Below are 14,495 nucleotides of genomic sequence, written 5' to 3' on the forward strand. Positions count from 1 at the left end.
CACTCCACTTTGCCCTGCTTTGCTATTACTTTTGAGAAATCTGATGCCAGGCGGGCTCCTTTGTTCTTATAAGTTATTTTAAATTTGTTTTTGAAACATAAAAGTTTAATTAGATATTTTCTCAGAGTTGGTCATGTCTGGTTAATTTTCTCGGCATCCATGGGTGGGGAGCCTTTCAATACATAGACTTAAGTCTTTCAGTTTCAAGGCATCTTCTTGGACTAAGATCTGAAATATGATGCCTGTCCCATTGCTTTGTTTCGCATCTTCGGGGGCTCCAGTTATGCATGTGTAATTCATTCTTTGCTTGTTTCCCACGTTCTCCACTTCTCTGTGGCCCTTTTTATTTCTTTTGTGGTGTCATTTTCATTCTCTTAGTTACTTTCCCTCTTTATTGCCTTTCTTTATTTAAGTCTATTATTTCTTGGGTATCTCATAGTTCAGTCTTCATTTCTGAGATGATTTTGTCCATTTCTTTAATTTCTTTCCTGTTTTCAGCAAACCCTTTTTATTTATTTCTGCTTTTGTCTGCTTATATTCTAAGAGTTTGAATTTCTAACTCAGGGTGGGTTTTCCTATTCCCCAGGTGCTTCTGTGAGTATGTTTCATTCACTTTAGAGTGTGGCCTTGCTGTTTTTTCCTACTTCTTTTTTTGCAGGAGTGGAATTTTTATCAACTGAGGTGTGTTGATTATTTTTAGTAGCTTTAAATAGACAATACTCTTCTGATCATTCTGTGAGTTTGGGTGGTTTACAAGATTCCTGCTTCAGCACAGTCTGCTCTGTCTGTGTGGCAAAGTCTAGTTTCTCGAATGAATCTGTGTATGAGTGTGTGCTGGGAGTAGGGGATATGTGTCCTTTGTATTTTCTGGTTCACCTTTTCCTACAGGACCTGGGACTTCTCCCCTTTCCTCCTTTTTGCCTTGGCCGCTGGATGCCTGAAGAGCACATCTCCCTTCTTTTTCACCGTTTGCTTCTCCTGAAGTTCTGCCTTTCACAGATGCCACTTCAGGTTGCGTGTGCCTTTTGGGCCCATCTCTGCAGTTAGCAGGTGGACCTAAGGGCACTTGTTCAGTGTTTTCACCGTGGGGAATGGTGCTATTTCTGCCGGTTTTAGAGCACTCCTACACCCCCTCTAGCTTTCCCCTTCTGTCTTTCCTGTCTTATTCTTGGACTGCTCTTACCCACTGCAAAGAGTGTGAGCAATTGCTTGCTGGGATGTTTTCCTTTTTCCCCTTTTTCCCCTGAGGTTGCTTTGAAGTTGGGGCATTCCTGTCTTTGTGTGGTTTCACTTGACCTTCCTGTTGACCTGCACTGATTCTGGAGGATTTTGGGGGTGATGCAGACCTAGGCAGATGCTATTCTCTTTGGTTGCTCAGAAGTCCTCTTAGAGAGTGTTAGAGTGCATTTATTGGTTGTGAATGATTTTAAGACTCTTCACATATTTAAGAATTAGTTGATTTTATTTTCTGCACCTGTTATCTTACTTGGTTATATTCTTCTATTAACATGTAGGCCCTGCTCTTATTGTTTTCTAGAAAGTCTTTACATATTAGAAAAATGGTGTTGTGCCTTGCAAAAGGTTTCTCTAAGTTCCCAGGTTGTCTGTGGGCTTTGCTGAAGGAGCCTGATACTGTTAGCTCTGGCAGCAGGGCCGGCGGCTTGGGCCTTTACGTTCACGTGCGGGCAGAGAGGCTTTGAGAACAGGGCCTTTATACATGCAAGGCAGGACTGTGGGACACTTACCTCTCTTCCTGTGGGGTTGTGGGGCAGAGATGATGGGGAAAGAGCAGGGAAGGAGGTAGCAGAGAGGGACCTGCAGGAACACAGAGAAAAGAAGTGTGTGTGTGTGTGTGTGTGTGTGTGTGTGTGTGTGTGTTGGGGGCTTGCCAGCTAGCTGGTGTCTGCAGTTCTTCCACTCACTGAGAGATGAAAGGAAGGGCGGAGACGAATGTACATGCAAATGGATAATCTGTGCAGCTTTGCAGAGTGCAGGGCCATTTGCATAAATATTGTTTGCAAAAAGCAATTAGTGGTTCATTTACATGCAGTGAAGTAGCAATTTGCACTTTTTTCAGGAACAATTGCTTTGCCGACATGCACAAATTTGATGCTTTGCAATTGGCCTTGTAATAGTAAAGCTTTACAATTTTTCATGTTTAGTTCGTATCTTGCTTTCCTGAGATATGGAACTTTTCCTTTAAAAAAAGAAAGTGCCATGTCAAGGGCGAAAGTTCTCCAAGCTAGCATTCCTGGTGAACACTTACTCCTTTTCTGACTGTGTCCAAGCTTCTGCATCTCCCTGAGTACCTGTACAGACCGTTTTCTTGGCCTCCTACTTGTGTAGCTTTAAGTGACGCTTTCTCAGTTGGGCAATGATTGGCCACACCCGCGCACACTGCCCTCCTCCCCCACCGTGGGTCAGGCTGCAGTGAAGAAGGCTCTGCCTTGGGCAGGATCAGTGACTGTGGATCTCAGTTCAAAGAGACGGGATCATGGTCTGGTATCTGGTGGCCCCGGGAGGAGTGGGAGCATCCATGCCCAGTCCCTACCAAGTGACCCTAGCCAGACCTGGCCTGGCCGGTCCCGCACTCTCACCGTCAGTGTTGTTCACGTCTCAGCCGAAGCTTCAGCCTTTCCTGCAAGGGCTGTGGCAGACGAATCCAGCAGAGGACCTACGCGGAGGCTCTGCTGCAACGGTGACCTCGCAGTCAAGTCTTGCTCAATTTCCGAGGAAAGTCCATACCGTGTGCACTTGTACAGATGTGAACCCGTACAAGCAGAAAGAGAAGCAGAACCAACAGAGCCACCAGAGAGGACCTAGAGCAAGTATAACTGGTGTCCTCAGAGAGAAATGAGACCAGTGGCTATTGCAGAGAACCCATGAGAGGTCTTGCAATGAAAAAAAGTCATGAAGAACAAAAGCAAGAAAAGCTCCAGTGATGGGAGGCAGAGTGGGCGTCTGTGGGAGAAGCAGGGAGCTGGGCGAGGATGCTGAGGGAGTCTACCAGAATGTGACACAAAGGGATGGAGTTGGGAAGCGCAAAAGGCAAGCTGAGATGCGGAGGACGATCTAGAGACCATAGCATCCCTCTCATAGGATTTCAGGGGAAGAGAATAAAGGGGAGGTGCTGGGGGTGGGACAACAGCCAGGGCATGTTTTCATCTCTACCTTTTCAGAGCTAAAGGCAGGTGCTGGCCTCACTGAAAGAGCCCACCAAGTGCCAAGCAGGATAAACACAAATAACCAAACTCCCCCAATTCATTCCTTGCTACATCAAAGTGCAATGTGGATCGTCAGTGATACAGCTAAAGCCGGGTGGGTAGGGGGAGGGGAAACCCCAATTATCTAAAAGGAACAAGGATCCGATTGACACCTGCCTTCTCATCTGCAGTGTTGGGAGAACAGGTTAAGACTCCAAATCTTCCTAGTTGTGAGGTGAAATCCTCGGACAATCCACTATTTATAAGCAGAGAGAAAATAAAACCAGCCAGGCGGGGCAGCTCACACCTGTAATCCCAGCACTTGGGGAGGCCGAGGCAGGTGGATCACCTGAGGTCAGGAGTTCAAGACCAGCTTAGCTGACATGGTGAAACCCTGTCTCTACTAAAAATACAAAAATCAGACGGGTGTGGTGGTGGGCGCCTGTAATCCCAGCTACTAGGGAGGCAGAGGCAGGAGAATCACTTGAACCCAGGAGGTGGAGGTTGCTGTGAGCCGAGATCATACCACTGCACTCCAGCCTTGGTGATAGAGTGAGACTCTGTCTCAAAAAACAAATAAACAAACAACCATTTAGCTCCCATAGTCCCTCGATTTTCTGAAAAAGTTGCCAGAAGATGTGTCTAGCAGGAGGAAAAGGGCGCCCGGGAGCCGATGCTGACTAACGGTTATCATCACCGCTGCTGCTCAGGTGCTCTGCTGAGTGCTGTGTGTGAATTATCTCACTGACTCCTCACGATGCCACGAGCCTGGTGCTGCTAGTCACATTTCACAGGGGAGGAAGTAAAAGTACAATAATGTTAGCATATTGTTAAGTTCGAATAGGCACTGATTGCTAAAAATGATAGCCATCTCGCAGTAAAATTCCCTGTAGGATCAACACGAGAGGCTTGAGGGAGATGTGGGGAGTGGACAAAAGCAACATCTTGTGATGGGTCTCATCTTGTTTGGAGAATATCTCGACTCTGACAAATTCTTGACACTGTCGGAAAAATAGATGCTTAAGTGTGTATTTTCTAAATCTATAGGTAATCAAAAGGAGATTGGAAATAGAATGTAAGTATTTCAAAGACAGGTGAGGAAAAATGGAATAAAATAAACCTAATTTCTAAAATAAGATGAGAAAGGGGAAAAACAAAAACACCCCAGGAAATATAAAGTAAGATTTTATTCGATCAGAAATCATAATAAATGTCAGTGGACTAAACACATGTGTTAAAAGACAGAGATGCTCAGATTGAACAGAAACAAATAACAAATTCTAACTGAAATGTTGCTTACAAAAGACATACTTAAGGTAACCTAGAAAGTTAAAAATTAAAGGAATAAAAAAGTCTATCAAAAATGCTAAAAAAATACAAGTAGTCCTAGCAATATTTATATAATACAAGATAAAATTTAAGGCAAAATGTTTAAAAGGGACAAAAGGGGATACTTCATATTGACAAATGAAACAACTCATACAGAATACATGAGGCCAGAGGCAGTGGCTCACGCCTGTAATCCCAGCACTTTGGGAGGCCAAGGTGAGCAGGTCACCTGGGGTCAGGAGTTCGAGACCAGCCTGGCCAACATGGTGAAACCCTGTCTCTACTAAAAACACAAAAATTAGCCAGCATGGTGGTGCACACCTGTAGTACCAGCTATATGGGAGGCTGAGGCAGGAGAATTGTTTGAACCCAGGAGGAGAGGCTACAGGGAGCCAAAATTGTACCACTGCATACTAGCCTGGGTGACACAGCGAGACTGTCTCAAAAAAAAAAAGAAGAGTCCATGAGAGTCATAAACTGAAATATATAATGAAAACATACATTAAGCAAAAATAGAAAATTATGAATTCATAGTCATGGTGGGAGACCTACCCCAGAAACTGAAAATTTAATAGACTATAAATAAATTTAAGCAATTAAAGCTTGATCTAATAGACACATAGAAATACATACTCAACAAATAAAAAAAAATTTTTTAGCACAGCAAGAACATTTAAAAAAACGTGTACTAGATGACTAAGAGAATTTTGACAACTTAAAAATTAACATGTAAGGCTAACTTCAGTGACCACAAATCAATAAAATTCGAAATCAATGGCAAAAAGAAAGTCCATCAAAATGAGTATAGCTGGAAATACACTATTAATTATTTTAGCAGGTATTAAAACAAAAATAGAAACTGTTAACTATCTGTAGCCAAATGGCCATGAGAACATTTCATGTTAAAACCTATGGGATATGGCCAAAGTGTTACCAACAGGAAAATGTATAGACTTAAATTGATTCATTAAGATTGAATATGAATAGGTTAAGATTTTAAACTGAAGAAACTGGAAAAGCAAAGGAATAAGCTCAGGGAAATAACGTGTTAATCATAAGGGGACATGATAATCATAAAGACAGCCATGGGATCACAGAAAAAGGGAGACATTGTTGACATGCCCTTCCCAGCACTGTCCAGGGAGAGGGAGCCACTGTTTTAGACCTCAAGTACTTGTGGTCACCTGGACAGGTGTATGTTATTGGGAGATGCAAGGCAGCTCCTCTTAGCTTGAGCTCATTATCATGAAATAATCTTATTCCCCGTCTGATTCCATGCTCTTCAAGATGACTTCTGATTGTGCCTTCCCAGATAGCATTGCTGACAGCAAATACAGTTTGAGTATGGATGTTGGTGTTCTAGTCTTGTAAACAGTAACTTCTCAGGGTAAATCAACACATCAACATTCTGATTTCCTGTATCAGCGATTAACTTGCCAGAATCAGGCTGCTGGTATTTTCCAAAATATGGCTGTAAGAATTTGTTAATCGTTCTTTGCCCCTCATCTCTCCACTGATTAATCCACCTACCCACCTACTCACACATTCATCAATGTGTGAGTAATAAATCAATACATTTATTTATCCTTCATCCTTCATCCTTCCTGCCACCCTCCCATCCATCCATCCATTCATCCATCCAAACATCCATCCATCCCTCCATCCATTTATCCATCCATCCATCCACCCAAACATCCACCCACCCATCGATTCATCCATCCATCCACCCACCCACTCACTCACTCATTCGTCCATTCATCCACCTACCCATCCATCTACCCACTCACTCATCCATCCACCCAAACATCCATCCACCCAACCATCGATCCATCCATCCATCCATCTGTCCATCCATCCATCCATCCATCCATCCATCCATCCATCCATCCATCCCTTCATCCATCCACTCACTCATTCATCCATTCATCTACCTACACATCCATCTACCCATTCACTCATCCATTTATCCACCCAAACGTTCAACCACACAACCATCCATCCATCCACCCATCCATCTCTCCATCCACCAAACATCCATCCATCCATCCACCCACCCAAACATCCATCCATCCATGCATCCACCCATGCATCCATCCATCCATCTATCCATCCACCCATATATGTATCCACCCCTCCATCCACCCACCCACTTATTCATCCATGCATCCATCTATGCATCCATCTACCCACCCACTCATCCATCCACCCATCCATTCATCCATTCATCCAGCCAGTCACCTACCCACCCTCTCATCCATTTATCACTCTCCTACTGATGTACAAATTGATTTATTCATCCTCTTATCCCCCATGCACCCAACCACCCTCCACCCATTCACCCCTCTGCAGGGGCCTTCACTGGGTGTTCTTCTGGAGTGGTTGGCACCACTCATTTCTCTCCCATGCACGGAGGACTCCGTTGTGTCATATTCAGGTGGAGTGCAGTGAGTGAGATGATGAACAGTGCCCCTCAGTCATCTTTCGGATGGAGAGCAGTCTTCTTTATATAATCTTATGTCTGCCCTCAGTAGGAGCCAAAAAAATGGAGTGAAACATGAAGACATTAGATCTTTTGTGGTTTGCTTTCTGAGTCTCCACTGACCCCTTCCCAGCCCCAATCTTTTTCAGCCTTGCTTCTTCCTCCAGCCATGTCCCTCCTCCCCTTCCACCAGAGGCCTTGCAGCACCATCCATGGGCCCTGCCTCGAGCCCTAGGGCACTGCCTGCTGGCCTGGCTGTTCTACCTGATCCACAGCTTCCCTCATATGGGATGTGGTGGGGGCAAGGGAGTGCCTGATGAGGACACTCTTTCTGGAGTGTTCTATTTATACCCTCCTGCTTTAGAGACGTTCCAGGTGCACCTGGGTGCTGGACTACGTATTTCTGGACTCTTTCCCACACCTGGCCAAAGTCAGCTGTCCTGGATCCTTCCAGGCCTCAGGCAACAGGTCAGACAGGCCCTGACTGGGAGCTGGCAGGAAGGAGAAAAGCAAAGCATCCCTGAGGTGGGGGCGGCACTGCAGCAGAGGACAACGATAGGAGGCAGCTCTGCAGCCTGGGGGCCAGTGGGGGGAGCCAGACCACCCCTGAAGTTCCAGGTGGACATCCTCTCCATAGAGGGATCTGGGAGTGTCCTCCCCTAGCCCCAGCGACAGCGGCTGGAGCACAGCATCTCTCTCCCCTCACACATGTATGCAGACGGTAGTCACAACCGGGTGAGGCTGTGGAGAAACAGGAACGCTTTTACGCTGTTGGTGGGAGAGTAAATTAGTTCAACCATTGTGGAAGACAGTGTGGCGATTCCTCAAGGATCTAGAACCAGAAATACCATGTGACCCAGCCATCCCATTACTGGGTACATACCCAAAGGATTATAAACCATTCTACTATAAAGACACATGCACATGTATGTTTATTGCGGCACTATTCACAACAGCAAAGACTTGGAACCAACTCAGATGCCCGTCAGTGACAGACCGGATTAAGTAAATGTGGCACATATACACCATGGAATACCATGCTGCCATAAAGAAGAATGAGTTCATGTCCTTTGTAGGGATGTGGATGAAGCTGGAAACCATCATTCTCAGCAAACTAACACAGGAACCGAAAACCAAACACCACATGTTCTCACTCATAAGTGGAGTTGAACAATGAGAATGCATGGACACAGGAAGGGGAACATCACACACCGGGGCCTGTCAGAGGATGGGGGGTAAGGGGAGGGAGAGCATTAGGACAAATACCTAATGCATGAGGGGCTTAAAACCTAGATGACGGGTTGACAGGTGCAGCAAACCACCAAGGCACATGTATCCCTATGTAGCAAACCTGCACGTTCTGCACATGTATCCCAGAACTTAAAGTAAAATAATAAAAAGAATTATATCAAAAAAGATGAAATAAATAGCTAATGTCCATACGAAAAAAATGTGCTATTTGTATAACACACCAAAGACAAAAGGAAGAGTAGTTCCAGAAGCAAATCCACTTATATGTGAATTTAAAATATTTTAAAGGTAAAATTTTTAAAAAGTAAAAGAAGTTCAATATACAATTTCCACCCATATAAGAGGAAAAAGTCGATCACCTTTCACAATATCCAAAAAATTGAACTGAAAATTATTTAAACTTTAAAAAAGATTTTGTAAATAGCAAAAGTATTAAATTTTTAAAGACTATAAAAAATAAATGGGATAATACAAACACATGACTTTACAATTTGCTTTTTAAAATATAGCACTAGACAGATAATCCTTCAAGCCAGTACCCACAGACCCGACTCTTGTTTAATAGCTCAAAACTTTCCATTATAAGGAGGTGCCAGGATTTATTTAATTGCTCCCTGGTTTGTAAACATTCTGGTTGTTTTCCATTTTTGGCTGGTACAAACCGTCGTAATAAACATTCATGTACACATGGCCTTATGAAATGAGGCTTTTCTGTTGAGCCCCCATGTTTCAGAAGTGTTGGAGCTGGGTCTAAGCAGGTGCGACGATCTGAGCTTTTTTTTTTTTTTTTGAGATGGACTCTTGCTCTGTCGCCCAGGCTGGAGTGCAGTGGCACGATCTCGGCTCACTGCAAGCTCTGCCTCCCGGGTTCACGCCATTCTCCTGCCTCAGCCTCCCGAGTAGCTGGGACTACAGGCGCCCACCACCTCGCCCGGCTAGTTTTTTGTATTTTATTTAGTAGTAACACGGTTTCACCATGTTAGCCAGGATGGTCTTGATCTCCTGACCTGGTGATCCTCCCGCCTCGGCCTCCCAAAGTGCTGGGATTACAGGGTGAGCCACCGCGCCCGGCCGCTCTGAGCTTCTACCGACTGTGCCAGGTTCCTCCAGAAGACCACGAGGCTCCCTCCTCCCTGGGGTCCCCAGCTTTGGCAGGCCAGGAGTGGGCGTTATCAGCCTTTTAAAGTTTTGGGACTTAATTTTGGAGGCAGCCTGGGTCCAATGATGGGTCAGTGCGGGGGTACAAAGGTCCAGCTCCTGCTCCTCTGTGGAGCTGCTCTGAAGGGGCTGTTCCCAGGGGGTTGCCTCTGTGTCACCGAGCATTTCTCCCTCGGCTCAGTCCTGCTGCTCTTGGTGGCTCACAGGTGTTGCTCCTGAGAGGAACCCCCACCCTCAGTGCTCCTGTCTACAAACCTCGAGGTCTAGCATCTGTTCCCCTAACCTAGGGTGGTCCTGGGAAGCAGACACACATAGGATTTGGGGCTAGACTAACTACTGGCAGTCACTGGCTGTGGTACCTGTTGCTGTGGCTAGTGCAGAAGTGACAGCCCTGCAGTGTCAGGGACCCTCTCCCCGTGGTGCCCCAGGTGCTGTATCGGGTAGAGGAGGAAGTGCACTGGTTGGTGCCTTATCTCAGAAGCACGAGAGGCGGAGGCAATGCAGGAATCACAGAACCATGGATCAGATGGCTGTTGCTCGGTGCTACAAATTTCTGGAGAAAGATGATGGGAGCCGAGCTTGACTCGTCTCCACTCAAGGCCTGGTGTGGGGGGCAGTGGGCCTGCTTGGCAGCCTGTCCTGAGAGTCTCATCCCCTACAATTGGAGGCAAGGAAAGGTGGAGGTCCAGCCCAGGGCTTAATTCTAAGGGCAGCGTAGCTCCGGAGGTGATAGGACCCTCAGCCTTGGCAAGGCTGCCATGCCAGCCTCAGGCCCCCATGGCGGGCCCCTTTAGGAGAGAAGAACTTATTCCTCAAACTGCCATATGAGCTGCCCTCGATGGTTCCCAGCTGCCAGCCTCTTCTGATGCTGCCTCACTCCAGGTCACTCCCTGTCCCAGGCCAGCTGCTTCCAGTGACTGGTCCACATGTGCTTGCAAAGGCTCAGAGCCCTTGACCCTGGGGTCAGCTGAGCCACCACTGAGACTGTCTCAGCCAGCAGCCTCTCTGCCCTCTTCTGTTTTCATCTTTTCTTCCCCATCTGTGGTCCCAGAGCCCTTCCAACAAGCCTCTCTGGGTACTTCTCCACCTTACAGTCTGCTTTCTAGAGAACCCCACCTGTGACGACATGCTCAGAGGTTGGGGCTCTCCCATACCTTCTGGAAGCCTCTGGGCCTACAGAAGGGGCTTGCTCCTCCACATCAGAGACAGGCACTTCCTTGTGTATGAGTTCTCTGGGACTGCTGAGTCTAAGTGCCATAGGTGGGGGCAGCTTAAACAACATTCATTTTCTCACAGTTCTGGAGGCTGGGAGTCCAATATTCAGGTGCCAGCATCTGCCGAGGGCCCTCATGGTGAAAGCAGAAGGGCAGGAGAACCCACACATGCAAGAGAAACAGGGGCTTAATTCTTTCTTTATAAGGAGTCCTTTTCCAAGGTAAATAACCCACTTTCCCAGTAAGGACGGTAATCCATTCATGAGCCCTCCTGACCTAGTCACTTCTTAAAGGCCCCACCTCTCAGCACTGTCACACTGGGGATTAAATTTCCAACATATGAATTTTGGGGGACACATTGAAACCCTAGCAGGAAGCATCATGCCAGTCTCTGCCTGCATCTTCTTGTGGTATTCTACTTCTATGCATGTTTGTCACCGAATTTTTTACAAGGACATCAATTACATTGGCTGAGGGCCCACCCTAATGACCTTCTTTTAACTTGATTACCTCTGTAAAGACCCCATCTCCAAATAAGACCACATTCTAATGTGCTGAGGGTTCGGACTTCAACATATCTTTGTTGGGGTCGCAGTCAACCCATGACACCTTGTTGGAAGATGATCCGCAGGTTTGCTTTGCAAGGAGAATGCATGGCCCTCTAGGGAGGGGCTACTCCATCTCTCCTGCTGGTGACCAACGTCAAACAATGAGCTCTGCTGAGAGAGGGAGGCCAGCGTGCCCCGACGGCTCTGCAGGATCTGAAGACCATGCACCAGGAGGAGGCAGGGATATGTATGTCCCTGGACCACAGCGTGCTGGATCCAGGCAGGGGAGTAGAACATAAATGTTGGGTAAGAAAGAATTTATCCAAAAGGTAGAGGTGTCGTACAATACAAAGGTTTAACACCAGGCAAGAGCCCTGGGAGGCAGGGCTAACTTGTTCCTAGGATAGTGGGGCAGACAGAGTAATGCCCTGAAGATGTCCACATCCCAATCCCAATTCCTGCAACCCATGAGTATGTTACCTTTTATGGAAATAGGGACTTTGTGCTTGTGATTAAGGTTGAGGACCTCAGGTTGGGGGGTATCCTGGATTTTCCAGATGGGTCTAATGTCAGCATAGAGAGTCTTCTAGCTGCAGAAACCAGAGGGGTGGAGCATGAGAAGGGCTGGACTGGTGCTGCTTGCTTTGAAGATGGAGCAAGGAGGCCAGTAGCCAAGGAACACAGAAACCTCTAGAAACTGAAAAGGCAAGGAAACAGATTCTCCCCTGAAGACTCCAGAGGGAACAAAGCCCTGCAGATGCCTTGATTTTCGACTTCTGACCCTGGGATGTTCTGGCCTCCCAGAACTGTCAGATAATCCATTTGTGCCGTGGTGGCGATTTGTTGCAGCGGTGACAGAAAACTCATCTAAGTGGCTCTAAGAAGCTTGGAAGGTGGATGCTCACCCCTGTAGAATAGAATGGCCAGGACAGATGGCGGGAGAGGGAGTAAGAGCTCAGGGACAGGGGCGCGCTCGAGTGGCCGTGCTACAAAGGCTGCAGCACCCACCGAGGCCCCATTCCTGGGTGTCTGCAGGGTGTCTGCAGAGGAGTCTCCATTTACCAGAGCAAGAAAGTTGCACTGGAGAGGGGGCAGAATCACTGAGAAGCTCAGTGGGATGATGGTCGGAGCTGCCGTCACAGGACTAGGTGCCCCGAGAACAATGCGGCTGGTGGGATCCCCAGATAAGACAGACCAGGAGGTGCCACCTAATCGTTGGGAGCAAGGTGAGCTCAGGTATCCCAAAGAGCAGCAAAGTCAAAGAAGGAGCCAGCGTGTCCTGACCAACAGAAAGCGGAGGAGATGGACAACAGGACTAGGCATCCCTGGAGGAAAGGCAGAGGCATTGCTTACTTTGGTGCACTTGACACCATCATAGGATGTGAAGGGGAACCGTCCGAGACGTCAAGACACTTGGCCCAATTTCTGGACCTAAGAGAGGTTTCAGACTCAGAACAAAATTAACTTGCAAATTCTAATATTTTTATAGAGTATCTTGAGATTCCTAGGTGTAGAATCATATTATCCTCCAGTAAAGATAGTTTTGCCTCTTTGTTTCCATAGTTATACTGCTTATTTTATTTTCTTGTCTTGGTTCATTAGGTAGAATTGCCCCCAAAATGGTCAATAATAGTTGCAACAGTGAGCATTCCTGTGTCGTTCCTGATCTGAATGGGTGCAGATTTATAATGTGGTTTAAGGTAGTCTTGACCACGTTTAGGTAGTTTTATTTTACATAGAGGTTTTTTTTTTTTTTATATTCCTTAATACGAAAAGGTGGGTTTGTCTCCTTTATTTGCTGATGTAGCATATCATTGATAGATTTCCTAAAGCAAAGCTATTCTCTCATTTGTGGACTAAAGTCTACCCATTCTTGTTTTCTTACTTTCTTAATACATTGGGTTGTGTTCAATGTCCCAATATTTTATTTGAAAGTGTTCTGCATCCATATTTGTAGATGAAATTTCCTATGTCTTTCCGCCACAGTTTTGATAAGATTTTGGTATTAATGTAATGTTGGCTTTTAAAAGTGAATTTTGGAGTTTTCCACATTTTCTGTAGATTGGACTTTCTTCAATAAAGAGATGATTAATTTTATGTGTTAACTTGGCTGGGCCAAGGTGCCAGGGATGTGGTCAAACATTATTCTGGATGGTTCTGTGGGGGTAGTTTTGGACAAGGTTAACATTTAAATGGTGAACTTTGAGTAAAGTAGATTGTCCTCCATAATGTGGGTGAGTGTCTTAGTTGGTTTTCTATTGCTAAAACTGAATACCAGAGACTGGGTGATCTATAAAGGGAAGACGTTTATTTCTCACAGTTTCTGGAGGCTGGGAAATGCAAGGTCGAGGTGCTGCATCTGGTGAGGGCCTTCTTGCTGGTGGAAACTCCCTGCAGAGTCCCAAGGTGGGGCAGGGCATCATCCATGGTGGGGAGGCTGAGTGTGCCAGCTCATCTCTCTTTCTCTTCTCATAAAGCCATCAGTACCAGTCCTGAGACAACCCATGAATCCATTAGGCCATTAATCCATGAAAAGATTAATCTATTCATAAGGACAGGACCAAATCACCTCCTAAAGGCCCCACTGCTACATTGGGGATTAAGTTTCTACATGAATTTCAGAAGAGACAAACATTCAAACTATAGCAGTGACCCCATCCAACCAGTTGAAGGCCTGAATAGAACCAAAGACTGACCCCACCTCCCAATCCCCCTCCCCCACCAGTAAGAGGGAATTCTGCAGCCACAGCGTTGAACCACAACATCGACTTTTCCTGGGTCTCCAGCCTGCTGGCCCACCCTGCAGATTTGAGACTTACCAGTCTATAAAATCACATGAGCCAATTCGTTAAAATAAATCTCTTTCTTTCTCTCTTTCTCCATCTTACTGGTTCTGTGTCTCTGGAGAACCCTGACTAATACAAACAAGAGAAGTCTTTGATTTTTGAAGGTTAAATAGAACTAATCACAGACATGCCAGAGTCTCGCACCTTTGACCTTTGAAGATGGCAGATGTTTAATCATCTTTCCAACCTAGTCTGCAGTTTCCAGTGCTGGCGGTTCCCTGTCAGCTGTCGTGGTCTCCTTCATGTCGGCCAAAGCCTAGAAGTGTAACCCCTCCAGATGTGTTCAAATTGGTCAAACTGCTGGATAATGAGTGGATGGGACTTCCACGCCTGCTCAAGTCAGGGGAGGGGGTGAATTTCCTGAGTGGGCTCCCTGGGGATACTCCAAGAGTGGTGACAACCCTGAGTGGATTCTCCAAGAGAAGAGTGGCCATTGCCGACCTCGTGGCTGGCCTTCAAGGCCCGAT

Source organism: Macaca nemestrina, chromosome 7 (assembly GCF_043159975.1).
Source record: "Macaca nemestrina isolate mMacNem1 chromosome 7, mMacNem.hap1, whole genome shotgun sequence".
Taxonomy (NCBI): Eukaryota; Metazoa; Chordata; class Mammalia; order Primates; family Cercopithecidae; genus Macaca; species Macaca nemestrina.